We start from the raw sequence: 13226 nt of genomic DNA on the forward strand, positions 1-13226 counted from the left end.
GTTATTGGAGAGTAACTCTTATTTGATAGCACCATCAACAATGTTTTCCATTACATAAGCTGATGATTGACAATAAAATGATTGGCCAATAATTAGTTGATTGAATTTGTCCTGCTCTTTATGATTAGAGCATATTTCCCCATCGTTAGGTATTTGCGAGCATGGAAACTTTACTGGAGAAGAGGTGCAAGACTGACTTGTTTGTCAGTTTTGTTTATGTATAGCTTTTCATAAATTGTGACAGGTGGTAAAATTCCATCTTGCCCAAAACTTACTGGTGCAATTCCACACAGCTATCATAGAGGCATCCTCACATCCCTCATTGGTTTGGTGCAGCATCCTTTCACAAGATAAAAAATTACAACAAACTGTCAACTCAGCAGAAAAAGTAATTGGCTGCAGACTATTGTCACTGCAGGACTTCTATGTGTCCAGAACAAGGAAGTAGGCAGGAGAAATCATAGTGGGCACCACCCAACCTGAAAGCTGCCCTTTCCAAAAACTCCCTTCTGGAAAGCATAATAGGGCGAACAAAACAAACCCTATCTTAAAAGTTTTGTCTTGCAAGAAGTTAATCTGATCAACCATTTTATTAACTCCCCCCCCCCACCCCGATACCCCTCCATCTATCACCTCACTGCATTGTAAATACAAACGTACTTTAAACTACTTTTGATAATAGTGATGCTGGTATGGGGTGTATGGGGTGGTTGGGGCCTGACTAAATATCAGGAAATGCCAATAGCAATTAAATAGCTTCTACCACCCACGACAACTCCGCCTTCATGTAGGACTTAGGTCTGGGTGCACCCTGTCTCGCTGAAGGAGCTCTGTCTACGGCGAATGTTTGGCACCAGAAAAATAACCGGACCAATGGTGGTGGTGTCACCTAAAATCACTGAAGTCTCCAGCAGCAGGGAGATGGATTCCAAGCTTTGGTGGAGGATTGTCTTTGAACAACAACAGCAAAGGTTGGGCAACGTCTGGTGTATGATTCCCAAATGGGAACACCGGTAGAGGTCAAATGCTCTAGTTAGATGAGCACAGCGGCAACGGCAAACCACTGTTGTAATTTCTGCCTAGTCAATTATGGAAAGAAACAAAAGAAGGAAACCAGACAACAGTGTGAATGGGGTTGATTCTAATCAACAGAACAACACCTTGCTTGGTAGGGGTAGTCATGTGTTGCAGGTGACTCCAGACTGTCATCCAGAGACTGTAAGCAATAGGGAAAGGCTAAGCGTAGAAACATGTAACATCCACACACTTTACCAGAAAGGAAGGTAGGACAACACATTAAATGAAATGAAAAGGTTGGAAGTTGATATCTTAGGCCTGTCAGAAATTAGATGGACCGACAATAGCAAATTCACTAAGAATAGTTCTCTGATAATGTATTCTGGAGGTCAACAGCATATGTATGGAGTTGGAATTATTTTAAACAAACAAGTATCAAGATGTCTTATGGGATATTTGGCGAGATCCTATTGGCTGCTTTTAGTTAAATTAAGGGGTAACCCTTTTAACATTAGCATAATCCAAGCCTACTTGCCAACAAATGATGCGGATAAAGAGAATATCAACAAGTTTTATGAAGATCTCAATAGTGCTTATGAGCAATGTAAATCTCAGGATATAAAACTAGTCATGGGAGATTTTAACACCAAAGTTGGACAGGAAAGGGTTGATAACATCATAGGACCCTTTGGATTAAGGGAAAAACATGAAAATGGAGAAAGGTTTACTGATTGGTGTGTCAGAAACAACCAAGTGATCACCAATACTTGGTAGAAAAACCATCCACGTAGATTGTGTACTTGGATTAGCCCTGGAGATAGAAGAAGGAATCAAATAGATTACATTACCATCAATGAACACTTTAAAAATAATATCACAAATTCTAAAGCCTAACCAGGAGTATCTGCGGTTCAGATCACCATCTAATAATAGCTACCATTAAAACAAAATTAAAGAAACTGAAACGTGGAAAAAAGAGAAATATGTTGGGAGAACTTAAAAAAGATAGCATACTTAAGCAACAATTCTAGACAGCTGTAGAAGAATACCTCAATGAAAATGTAAAAACACCTATTTGGGACAGATTTAAATATGCTATACAGCAATCAGCAGAGGAGATAATCCCAGAACAAGAAATCCAACACACCAACAAGGGGTGGATAACCCAAGAAATTCTAGATCTGATGGAACAAAGAAGGTTAATGAAGAATAATGAAGTCCAATACAGAGAGCTAGACAGGCAGAGCAGACAACTGTGCAGTATTGCAAAGGAAGAATGGCTGAATCAAAAATGCAATGAAGTGGAAGGCCATATTAACAACAGCAAAGAAATGCACAAGAAAATTAAGGAAATTACTGGAATTACGAAAACCTCCTCTACAGGATGCATAAGTTCAGCAGACGGATCCATACTAACAGATCCAGATAAAGTTTGTGAGAGGCGGATTCAGTATATACATCAGCTGTTTGAGGATAATAGAGGGGAACCCCCAGATATTAAAAACCCTAATTCTGACCCACCTATTACCAAAGAAAAAATAACTAAGGCAATGAAAAGCATGAAACATGGTAAAGCCACTGGACCTGATGAAATTTCAGAGGAAATAATACAAGCTCTAGAAGATCTGGCATAGATATTCTTTTTGAACTGTTTAATGGCAGAAATGAGTCTGGTGTATAGCCTGATGATCTCTTGAAATCAGTATTTATCACTCTGCCAAAAATTCCTGGAAATATTGACTGCGAAAATTATAGAACAATCAGTTTCATGAGTCACATAATAAAGATTTTGTTCAGAATTGTTCTGAGTTGAATTAAAAACAAGACCAGAAACTTCTAAACTGCAATATGGGTTTATTGAGGATAGAGCAACTAGGAACACAATTTTCATACTATGAATGCTTTCAGAAAGGGCAATTGAATATCAAAATGATGTCTCTTTATATTTTATTGATTTCACTAAAGCATTCGACAAAGTGCAACATGAAAAACTATTTCAAATTCTCACTAAACTAAACATTGACGGAAGGGACCAACAACTGCTTCAAAATTTATATTGGAACCAAACAGCAGTGGTAAAAATTGATGAGAATATAAGCAGTTGAACTAAAATTCAAAGAGGTGTTAGACAGGGATGTGTTGCCTCACCGGAATTATTTAATATCTATAGTGAAAAGGTTCCAGGGAAATAGAAGACCTGGATGGGATAAAAATTAGAGGTGTTAACATCAACAATATGAGATATGCAGACGATACCACTCTAATAGCAAGTGCTGCAGAAGATCTACACATCCTCCTACACAGGGTAGTACAAACAAGTGCAGATTTTGGTCTAACCATCAACTGTAAAAAAAACAGATGTATCGTAATATCAAAACAGCAGGATACTCCCAACTGCCAATTGTACATCGGTAACCAAGAGATTGAACAAAAGATCAGCTTTAATTACCCTGGTACTTATATCACGTCATGCTAGAGGTAAAGTAGAAATAAAAAGAAGAACTGCCATTGCCAAAACCAATTTCCAAAAAATGAAACCCATTTTTACCAACAGACACATTTCTATGACAACAAGGCTGAAGCTGCTAAAATGTTACATCTGGCCAATCTTGCTGTATGCTTCCGAAACATGGACTCTAACACCAGAACTCCAAAGAAACTTAGAAGCAAAAGAAATGTGGTTTCTTAGATGAACGCTGAAAATATCATATAGAGATAGGGTAACTTATAGACGGTACTCCAATGTGCCCATACAAAAAGATTGTTAATGAGAACATTAAATGAGAGGAAACTTAAATTCCTGGGCCATGTCATCAGAGCGGGAGAAATAGAATGCCTAACATTACAAGGCCGTATGCCTGGGAAACGCGGAAGAGGAAGGCAAAGAAGAAAATATATAGACACTGTGAAAGAACTAACAGATCTAAGTGTGCGAGATATCATTGATGCTGCGTGAGATTATTCGATGTGGAAAGCCATGATCGCCCAAGTGTGTAATGCGTAAGGCACATGAAGAAGAAGATGCTGGTACGTATGTATTTATGCACATTTTATTCCGTATCTGAAGTTTAACCGCTAATTATTTTTATATAATTCTTTACAATTGCTGAATGTTGGTGTTTTTTTTTTGCATGTTGTACCACAGCAAATTCCTATTAATTGTAAATATATCTGGTGAATAAAGTTGAATCTTGATCCTGGAAATTCTATTCTATTTTCTTTTTTTTCCTATAATGCTTGCAAGAACTGAATCTCAAGGTAGTACAGTACAGTTCAAATGTCTTAGGAACATATATTCAGCTAGGATGCCTAAAACTTTTGTCAATACTGTAGCAATTTTATGTATTGCATCGTACTGCCACTGCAAAAGTTAAACAAATTGCATGACATATGTGAGTGATCAGAACCAGAATCTGGTTTGGTATCACCGGCCCATGTTGTGAAATTTGTTCACTTTGTGGCAGCAGTCCATTGATGCAATATGTGATAATATGTTTAAAAAGAAGTCACCTCCAATGGAATCCCTCACCAAGCACATCTTTCCCTCCCCCTCCAATTTCTGCTTTCTGCAGGGATCGCTCCCAATGCAGCCGCCTTGTCCATTCGTCCCTCCCCACCAATCTCCCTGCCAGCACTTATCCTTGCAAGTGGAACAAGTGCTACACCTGGCCCTACACCTCCTCCCTCACTACCATTCAGGGCCCCAGACAGTCCTTCCAGGTAAGGCAACACCTCACATCTGAGTCTGTTGGGGTTATCTACTCTATCTGGTGTTCCCAGTGTGGCCTCCTGTATATCGGAAAGACCCAGTGTAGATTGGGAGACTGCTTCACTGAGCACCTATGGTTCATCCACCAGAAAAGCGTGATCTCATGGTGACCACCCATTTTAATTCTATTTCCTATTCCCATTCTGGCATGTCAGTCCATGGCCTCCTCTACTGTCGGGATGAGGTCACACTCAGGTTGGAAGAGCAACACCTTATATTCTGTCTGGGTAACCTCCAACCTGATGGCGTGAACATCGTTTTCTTGAACTTCTGGTAATGCCCCCCCCCCACCCTCTCTCCTTCATCATTCTCCATTCCTATTTCGTTCTCTCACATTATCTCCTTGTCTGCCCATTGCCTCCCTCTGGTGCTCCTCCCCCTTTTCTTGCTTCCATGGACTTCTGCCCTCTCCTGTCAGATTTCCCCTTTTCCAGCCCTGTATCTCTTTCACCAAAAAACTTCTCAGCTCTTTACTTCACCCTCCCCCTCCGGTTTCACCTATCACCATGTGTTTCTTCCACCCCTCCCCCCATCTTCTTATCCTGACTCCTCACCTTTCTTTCTCCAGTCCTGATGAAGGGTCTAGGCACGAAACGTTGACTGTCTTCTGTCCCATAGATGTTGCCTGGCCTGCTGAGTTCCTCCTGCATTTTGTGTGTGTATGTATATTAAATAGTTAAATTAAAAATAGAGCAAAATCAGAAATAATAAAAAAAGAGAGTTGGCATTCATGGGTTTTGTGTCCATCTAGGAATCGGCTGGCAGAGGGGAAGAAGCTGTTCCTGACTCACAGAGTGTGTGCCTTCAGGCTTCTGTACCTCCTTCCTGATGGTAATGATGAGAAGAGGGCATGTCCTGGGTGATGGGGGTCCTTAATAATGGACGTTGCCTTTCTGAGGCACTGCTCCTTGAAGATATCTTGGATACGATAAGACTAGTACCCAAGATGGAGCTGACTAGTTTTACAACTTTCTGTAGCTTCTTTTAATCCTGTGCAGTAGCCCCCATCCCCCCACCTGATGGTGATGTAGCTTGTCAGAATGCTCTCCACATTCGATCTGCAGGAGTTTTCAAGTGTTTTGGGTGACAAACCAAATCTCTTCAAACTCCGAATGAAATATAAGTGCTGCCTTGCCTTCTTTATAGCTGCATCGATATGTTGGGACCTGGTTAGATCCTCAGACATCTTGACACCCAGGAACTCGAAGACGCTCACTCTCTTCGCTTCTGCTCTCTCTACGAGGATTGTTTCATGTTCCTTCATCCTACACTTCCTGAAGTCCACAATCAGCTCTTTCACCTTACTGACATTAAGTGCAATGTTGTAGCTGTGACACCACTCAGCTAGCTGGTGTATCTCACTCCTGTATCTCATCTCCATCTGAGATTCTGCCAACAGTGGCTGCATCATCAGAAAATTTATAGATGGCATTTGAGCTATGCCTAGTTATGGGTATAGAGAGAGTAGAGCAGTGGGTTAAGCACACATCCCTGAGGTGTGCCAGTGTTGATAGTCAGCGAGGAGGAGATATTATCACCAATCCACACAGATTGTGATCTTCCAGTTAGGAAGTCGAGGATCCAGTTGCAGAGGGAGGTACAGAGGTCCAGCTTCTATAGCTTATCAATCAGGACTGTAGGAGCCATGGTGTTAAATACTGAGCTAGAGTCATCCTGACATGAATGTTGATGTTGTGCTGAATGACCTGATTCTGATATGGTTCTCTGTTGTGGACTGAGAGTGGGAGGGGGGCAGGGAGAGGGGAACCATGGTTGGAAAAAGTGGAAGGGAGAGGGAAGGGGGCAGGAAACACCAGACAGACATTCTGTAATGATCAATAAACCAATTGTTCTGAATAAAATTACCTTGCCTGGTGTATGAGGGCTGGATGTGTTTGCACTCGCACCATCCTCTGCCCCTGGCACTCCCCTGAACCTGTCTTACATCAGCCCCCCAGCCCCCCGTGGTGCTCTATCCTTGCCATTCCCAACATCCTTTGTTCCTGCCAGAGTTACTAACTTGTTTTCCACTCCACATTGGCAAATGCAGTACTGTGCAAAACTCTTTAAGACACTCTAGCTATGTATATGTGCCCAAGGCTTTTGCACAGAACTGTACATGGTAATATATATGTTCTTTGATAATAGATTTGACTTTGACTAGGTGCAAATTGGTATCATACAAGACTGTGCCAATCTTCTCAATCTTTCCTACTAAAATAATGCACTTCGCCCCCAAACTCTCTTTGCTTGTGTGGAATTAATCCACATAGCTAATGGGATCGGAAGCTGTTCAGTCTTTGTCACCTCCACTTTATCACCCCAATCTCAGGGGCTACAATATGAAAAACATGTTTGCAGTATGCACAGGTTTGTTGATGAGTCCAAGTCAATGATGATGATACCTTTTTCTAAGGTATATGAGATACCTCATATGAGGCCTTTCATTCAATATTCACAAATCTACATTGATGAAATTTACTACACCTTCTGTGCTGGAGGACAGTCTTTTTCTCACGTATTGTGTGAAGTGAAGACCCTCTTCAGAACTAATGGGAAACCAGTCAACTTAAAGTAAATTAAAAACTACATTGGTGATGATTTACTTGTAAAAATATATCCAGGAATGAACATTGAAATGGAACTGACGGCTTATCATTGTAACTCCTCTTGTTTCACATGAATGAGCAGGTTTAGCCTGCTTATTAATAAATAATTTAACAACAGAAATTGTGGTTTCATTCGTCAAATGTTGACTTCTTGCTGCAGATAAACGTGCTTGACTCCTGGCTGGTAAAAATTCAACTATTTCATTCTGCTCAGTTATTAAAAATCCTCACATTTGTTATCAATCTTTTATTTAAGAATATGCCCATCCATTATAAACACTCTACTCTGTGCAGTTTTGCATAATCAACATGTAGGTATCAAACTTTCAGCGGTTAAAGAGGTGAACAAGTGTTAAAACCTGCTGGCTGCAAGTATGTGCATTGCAAATGCACTTTATTAAATTGACCTATCCCACAGGTTGACATGGAGCACACTAGAGCTGACTGAAGATTAAAGAGTAAAAATTTAGAAAGGGTTCTGTGCTTGCTTGATTTGGCTTGCTCAAGTATCTGACATACATAATGATAACTCAGTCAAGAATATCAGGCTTGAATGAGTTTTTCATTAGTTCTTTATAAAGGGTTAGAGGTCGATTTTCTTTTTCACTTTCAGGTTGAAATCTGCAGTTACCTAGGGCTCACAATGAGCGTCTACCTCTTCTACCACTCACTGGTTTCTCAGCAGCAGATCACTTCTTACAGCAATCGGTTCAGCACTGGCCTTTCTTTTAAAGGGTGGATTAGTGATCAGTTAGCGCTGGTTAGTTTCAAGGCTCGTGAAATCACTTAATGCTTGCCGACTGGAGGTTTACAGGACTAACCCATGTAAAGTGTGCACCCAGTTGCATGAGATATGCACACAGAAAGTGCGGCACAGGCACAAACTGCTGCAATTTACCTTGTGCTGCCATTTTGCTGCGTGTTTTGACAGACGATAAAAATTCCAACCACTCCAAGACATTGGAGAGAGAGAGAAATTATTCCAGTGCTTAGTAACACCTCAGAGAAAAGTACAAGTGCAGAAAGGAGAACAGATAATTGTGGGTCAAATGAATGGAGGTAACTGAGGTGAACATAAGAACATAAGAAATAGGAGCAGGAGAAGGCCATCTGACCCACCGAGTCTGCTACACCATTCAATAAGATCATGGCTGATCTGACCGTGGACTCATCTCCCCCTACCTGCCTTATCCCCATAACCCTTAATTCCCCTATTTTGCAAAAATCTATCCAAACATGTCTTAAATATATTGACTGAAGGAACCTCCACTGCTCCATTGGGCAGAGAATTCCACTCTTTGGGAAAGGCAGTTCCTCCATGTCTCCGTCCTAAACCTACTCCCCTGAATCTTGGGGCTATTGTCCCTAGTCTTACCTACCAGTGGAAACAACTTTCCTGCCTCTATCTTATCCATCCCTTTAATAATTCTATATGTTTCTATAAGATCTCCTCTCATCCTTCTGAATTCTAGAGAATACAGTTACAGACGACTCAACCTCTCCTTGTAGTCTAACACTCTCATCTCCGGAATCAACCTGTTGAACTTCCTTTGCATTGCCTCCAAAGCCAGTATATCCTTCCTCATGTAAGGAGACTAGAACTGCGTGCAGTACTCCAGATGTGGCCTCACCAGTATCCTATACAGTTGCAGCATAACATAGCTGTATATGGTGATGAATGAGACTTGTATTGAGCTGGTTGTCATAAGTTTCAACATCCTTAAAATGGATTAGGAAGTTGCTAAAAGAGCAATAACATTGTTAAAGATCACTGCCACAGCACTAGAAAGAAAAAAAAATACCAGCAAGGGAGAGTACACAACAGAATTAAGCAACAGAAAAGTTTGAAAGCTGCTGGACCATCACAACTAGACCATCGCAAGGAAATGGTAAAATAGCAGGATAAGTAAGTGGAGGCGTGTACAAAAACAGGTGTTGAAAAGGGAAACTCATAGATTTTCTTGCAGGCTGGTAGAGACAGAATACCTTGAAGGTATTTCTTGGAGGAACATCTTGTTACCAGTGACAATTATATCATAGAATTCAATATTTGGTTTATATGGGTGATGTTCAAAAGGATATTTGATAGAATGTAAGATGAGCAGATGATCCTAAAAGACATGAACTTACTGGTGCTATTTAAGAACCTTGATTAACAAAAGAAGTGAGAGGTAATATAGGAAAAGTCGATCAAAGCTGAAGAACTGAAGAAAATCTGAAGGCGTCGGAAAGAAAGAAGGAATGACAATATAAAAGGCTACAAAGCAAATAGGAACAACCTCATAAGGGAACATGAGGTCAAGTCTCTGAGAGACATATAGGTCAAGACAGAAACTTTATGATTGTACTGTAAATAAAGGATGGTGGATAAAAATAACATGGACAGGAAAGTAGGGATGCTAGATAGTCTGAGTCTGCACAGCAACAGGACGATAAAATCTCAGGGATACAGGGAAGGAAAAATAAACCAAAGGAGGAGCTAACAATTGAATAACAAATAAAGAATACTCTTCAAGGAACTTGTTACATACACCTGTTAGGGTGCATTCTCCAGATACCTTATAAGGTAACCGTAGCCTTCAGCCAGCAGCAGATGTCATCAGGTGGTTCCCAACCTTCACCGAGTGTTTCGACCCTCAACCACGACACTCTCCAGTTGGTGGGCCAGCAGTAGTGGCCAAATCACTGCCCATCTGCTCCTGGCTTCCAGCTCCTCTCCTCTTGCCTACTCCAAATCCAACAAGAGGCTCGTTCTGCCTCTTCCCCCAACCTACGAGCTGCTTGTTTTTTGCTCCTTTCGTCCAGACCCAGATCTGACGACAACCGTCATGCTGATTTGGCTGGGAAACCTCTGCAGCCGATCTCCACAGGGAACAACCATGCCTGCCATCCCTTGTCTTTACACTCCTGCACTAAGGGCTGGTACTTCAAGGCCTTTCTCTCATGGGCCTCTTCCCATCCCTCCTCCCACGGCACAGTCAACTCAACCAGAATTATTTTCTTGTCTTCGGTTGACCATAGTACAATGTCCGAGCGTAGGGTTGTGTGCACCACATCCGGGAACTGCAACCTCCTTCCCACATCGACCCTCATCTCCCAGGACCTGGCCGTTAGCAGCAGATTGGGCTTTGGTTGTTTGGTTACGAAAGGCCTAGCTCCCTCTTTGATGAAGGTGATGGCCTTCCTCAAATCTGTGCCAGCCGTCCTCTTCTTGCATCTCTCCCGCTGTAGTGTGTCAGCAAGAGCCAGAAGCACCTTATCATGGTGCCACCTATATTGTCCTTGAGTTAGAGCTGTTTTACACCCAGGTAGTATATGAGCCAGTGTCCCCTTTTGACCACAGAGCTTACAGTTTGGGTCCTCTCTCATCCCCCATGTGTACAGATGTAATGGTGAAGGAAGGGTGTCATACACGGATCGCAAGAGGAAGGAAATACGCAAGGGCTCCAGTCTCCATAACTCTGCCCATGAGATCTTGCGCTTAGGCAGATCCCATTTTGTCCAGGCACCCTGGGACGCTTGTTCCACTGCCTTTGACATCCACTTCTCTTCCTCACGGATCAGTTCTTCTGCCTGTATCATGTCTCGCCTGGTCCTTATGCTTGCGTTTCCCCCACTTCTAGAAGTGAACTGAGCCGGGGCCTTGCCGCCTGACGCAGGGGTTGCCGATGATATCTGGCAGCTTCAGAGAACACACTGCCTCCTCCACAGCTGCGTTGGCTGCCCACTTGTGCCCAGATCAGGTTGTAACGCCTGCTTGCTTTACCAAGAAGAGTCCTGGTGAAGCTGAATGGATCTCTCACAAACTGCGCTCGCCTTTTCTCTTTCTTCCTTCTTTGCTGTCGCAGATGTTCCGCCCTCTGGAGTTTGCACAGCTTTCCCTGCAGCATACTGGTTAAGCCCTTGATACCTTGTTTTTCGGCCGGTGAGCTGGTTTTAAACCTCTTGTTGAGTGCCTTTAATTCACCTCTCAAGCGATGAATCTCCGTTTCCCTCCTATTTGGTTGCCGCGGTAACTCCGGCTGGCTTTTCCGCTCCACTGGGCCAATTCGTTCCTTAACTAGATTGTACGCTATGGGTGTGAGTAAGTCAATCTTTCTGTGTACTGGACCTGCTAAGGTAACTTCCAGGATGTTGTCTAGATCATCATCGAACTGCATCCAGGCGACGTTGTCTGACGATCTAGGCCATTTGATCCTGTCTTTCCTTGACGAATGGATTGGGGTAGCCAAAGAGGAACTCACTAGGTCTGTTGTTTGGTGCTGAGGAGACTCGAATGCGGAGAGATCTTCAGCTCTGTGGAGTGCTTCCTGGCTGGAATTCTCCTTCATTTCACTGGACACTAAGTCCGTGCGCTGCACTTGGGTCACCACTGATTCACATCTAGACTTGCTCTGGTGTATCTTGAGCCCTCTGATGTTTTTGCAGACTTTCCCGCAATGACACCTTACCGTGAATTCCTCTCCGGTCAGTGTTGTTTGCTTTAGCTTCCTCGTAGTCGTGTTCTCTGTCCTGGCCGTTGCCGATATGACCGTCCTGTTGAGTATCTCATCCTCCCCCCCATCTCGGGAGACTCTGGGGGTATTACTCTTCGTGTTCAGTTGTAGCTTGAGTAGTGCCCTCTTGCGAGTGCTGCCCACAAGGTTGCTAGCCTTGTGAGCCTGTGCCAGTCTTTCCTGGAGGTCAGCTGTTTCTCCAGCGTCACTGACCTTCCTCGGTTGCCATCCAGTCTTTCCACAGAAACTTTATGATTGTACTGTAAATAAAGGATGGTGGATAAAAATAACATGGACAGGAAAGTAGGGATGCTAGATAGCTACATTGTCTGATTCTGCACAGTAACAGAACGATAAAATCTCAGAGATACAGGGAAGGAAAAATAAACCAAAGGAGGAGCTAACAATTGAATAACAAATAAAGGATACTCTTCAAAGAACAAATGTTATTAAAGATAGTCAAATCTCCAGGACCAGCTAGTTTATGTTGTAGGGTATTAAGAGAACTAGCTTAAGACATTTTGTGATGTTTCAGGAACTGAAATGTGCCTATTTCATTTCATTAACAAGATAAGAAGGTAGGAAAAATGAATCAAGAAATTGATGCTGAGATACATTCTAGGATCATCAGTTGTGGAGAAGTTCATAGTCTGTTAATGGGTGCAGTATGACACATGGTAAAATATAAGCTGATAAAAAGAAATCAAAATTGATTTGGAAAAGATATGTCATGTACAAAAACATGATTGAATTTCTGGTGGAGTTCACTAACTTGGTAGATAAAGGAAAGTCTGTGAATTGTAATTAAATGGACTTTTGGAAGATACACTGCAAAATTTCATATTGGAGATTTTTACCCAATTGGGAACGAAAGAAATTGGAGGGAGCTTATTGTACAGGGAAATGATTAGGAGATAAAACACTGAGTAATAGAGTTTATGTGTATATCCTCAGCCAAGAAAAGGGAATAATTCATTGTACTTCTGCTGTTCCTACAACTGATGGTTTCACTTTAAGGACTTTTATCTTGTTATTTCATGCTCATTATTTGTTGCTATTTATTTATATTTGCATTTCCACAGTTTGTTGTCCATTGACCCTGTTTATAGTTACTGTTCTACAGATTTGCTAAGTATGTCTGCAGGAAACACATCTCTGGGTTATATTTGGTGACAGGTATGCATTCTGATAATAAATTTTACTTTGAACTTTGAACTTAAGTTGGCAGCATGCAAGTGAAGTGTCATCTTAGACTAGAAATTTCCGACCTTTCTTATGGACCAAAACCATTAAGCAAGGGATCCATGGACCCTAGGTTGGGAATCCCTGCCTTAG

Source organism: Mobula hypostoma, chromosome 15 (genome assembly GCF_963921235.1).
Source record: "Mobula hypostoma chromosome 15, sMobHyp1.1, whole genome shotgun sequence".
Classification (NCBI taxonomy): domain Eukaryota; kingdom Metazoa; phylum Chordata; class Chondrichthyes; order Myliobatiformes; family Myliobatidae; genus Mobula; species Mobula hypostoma.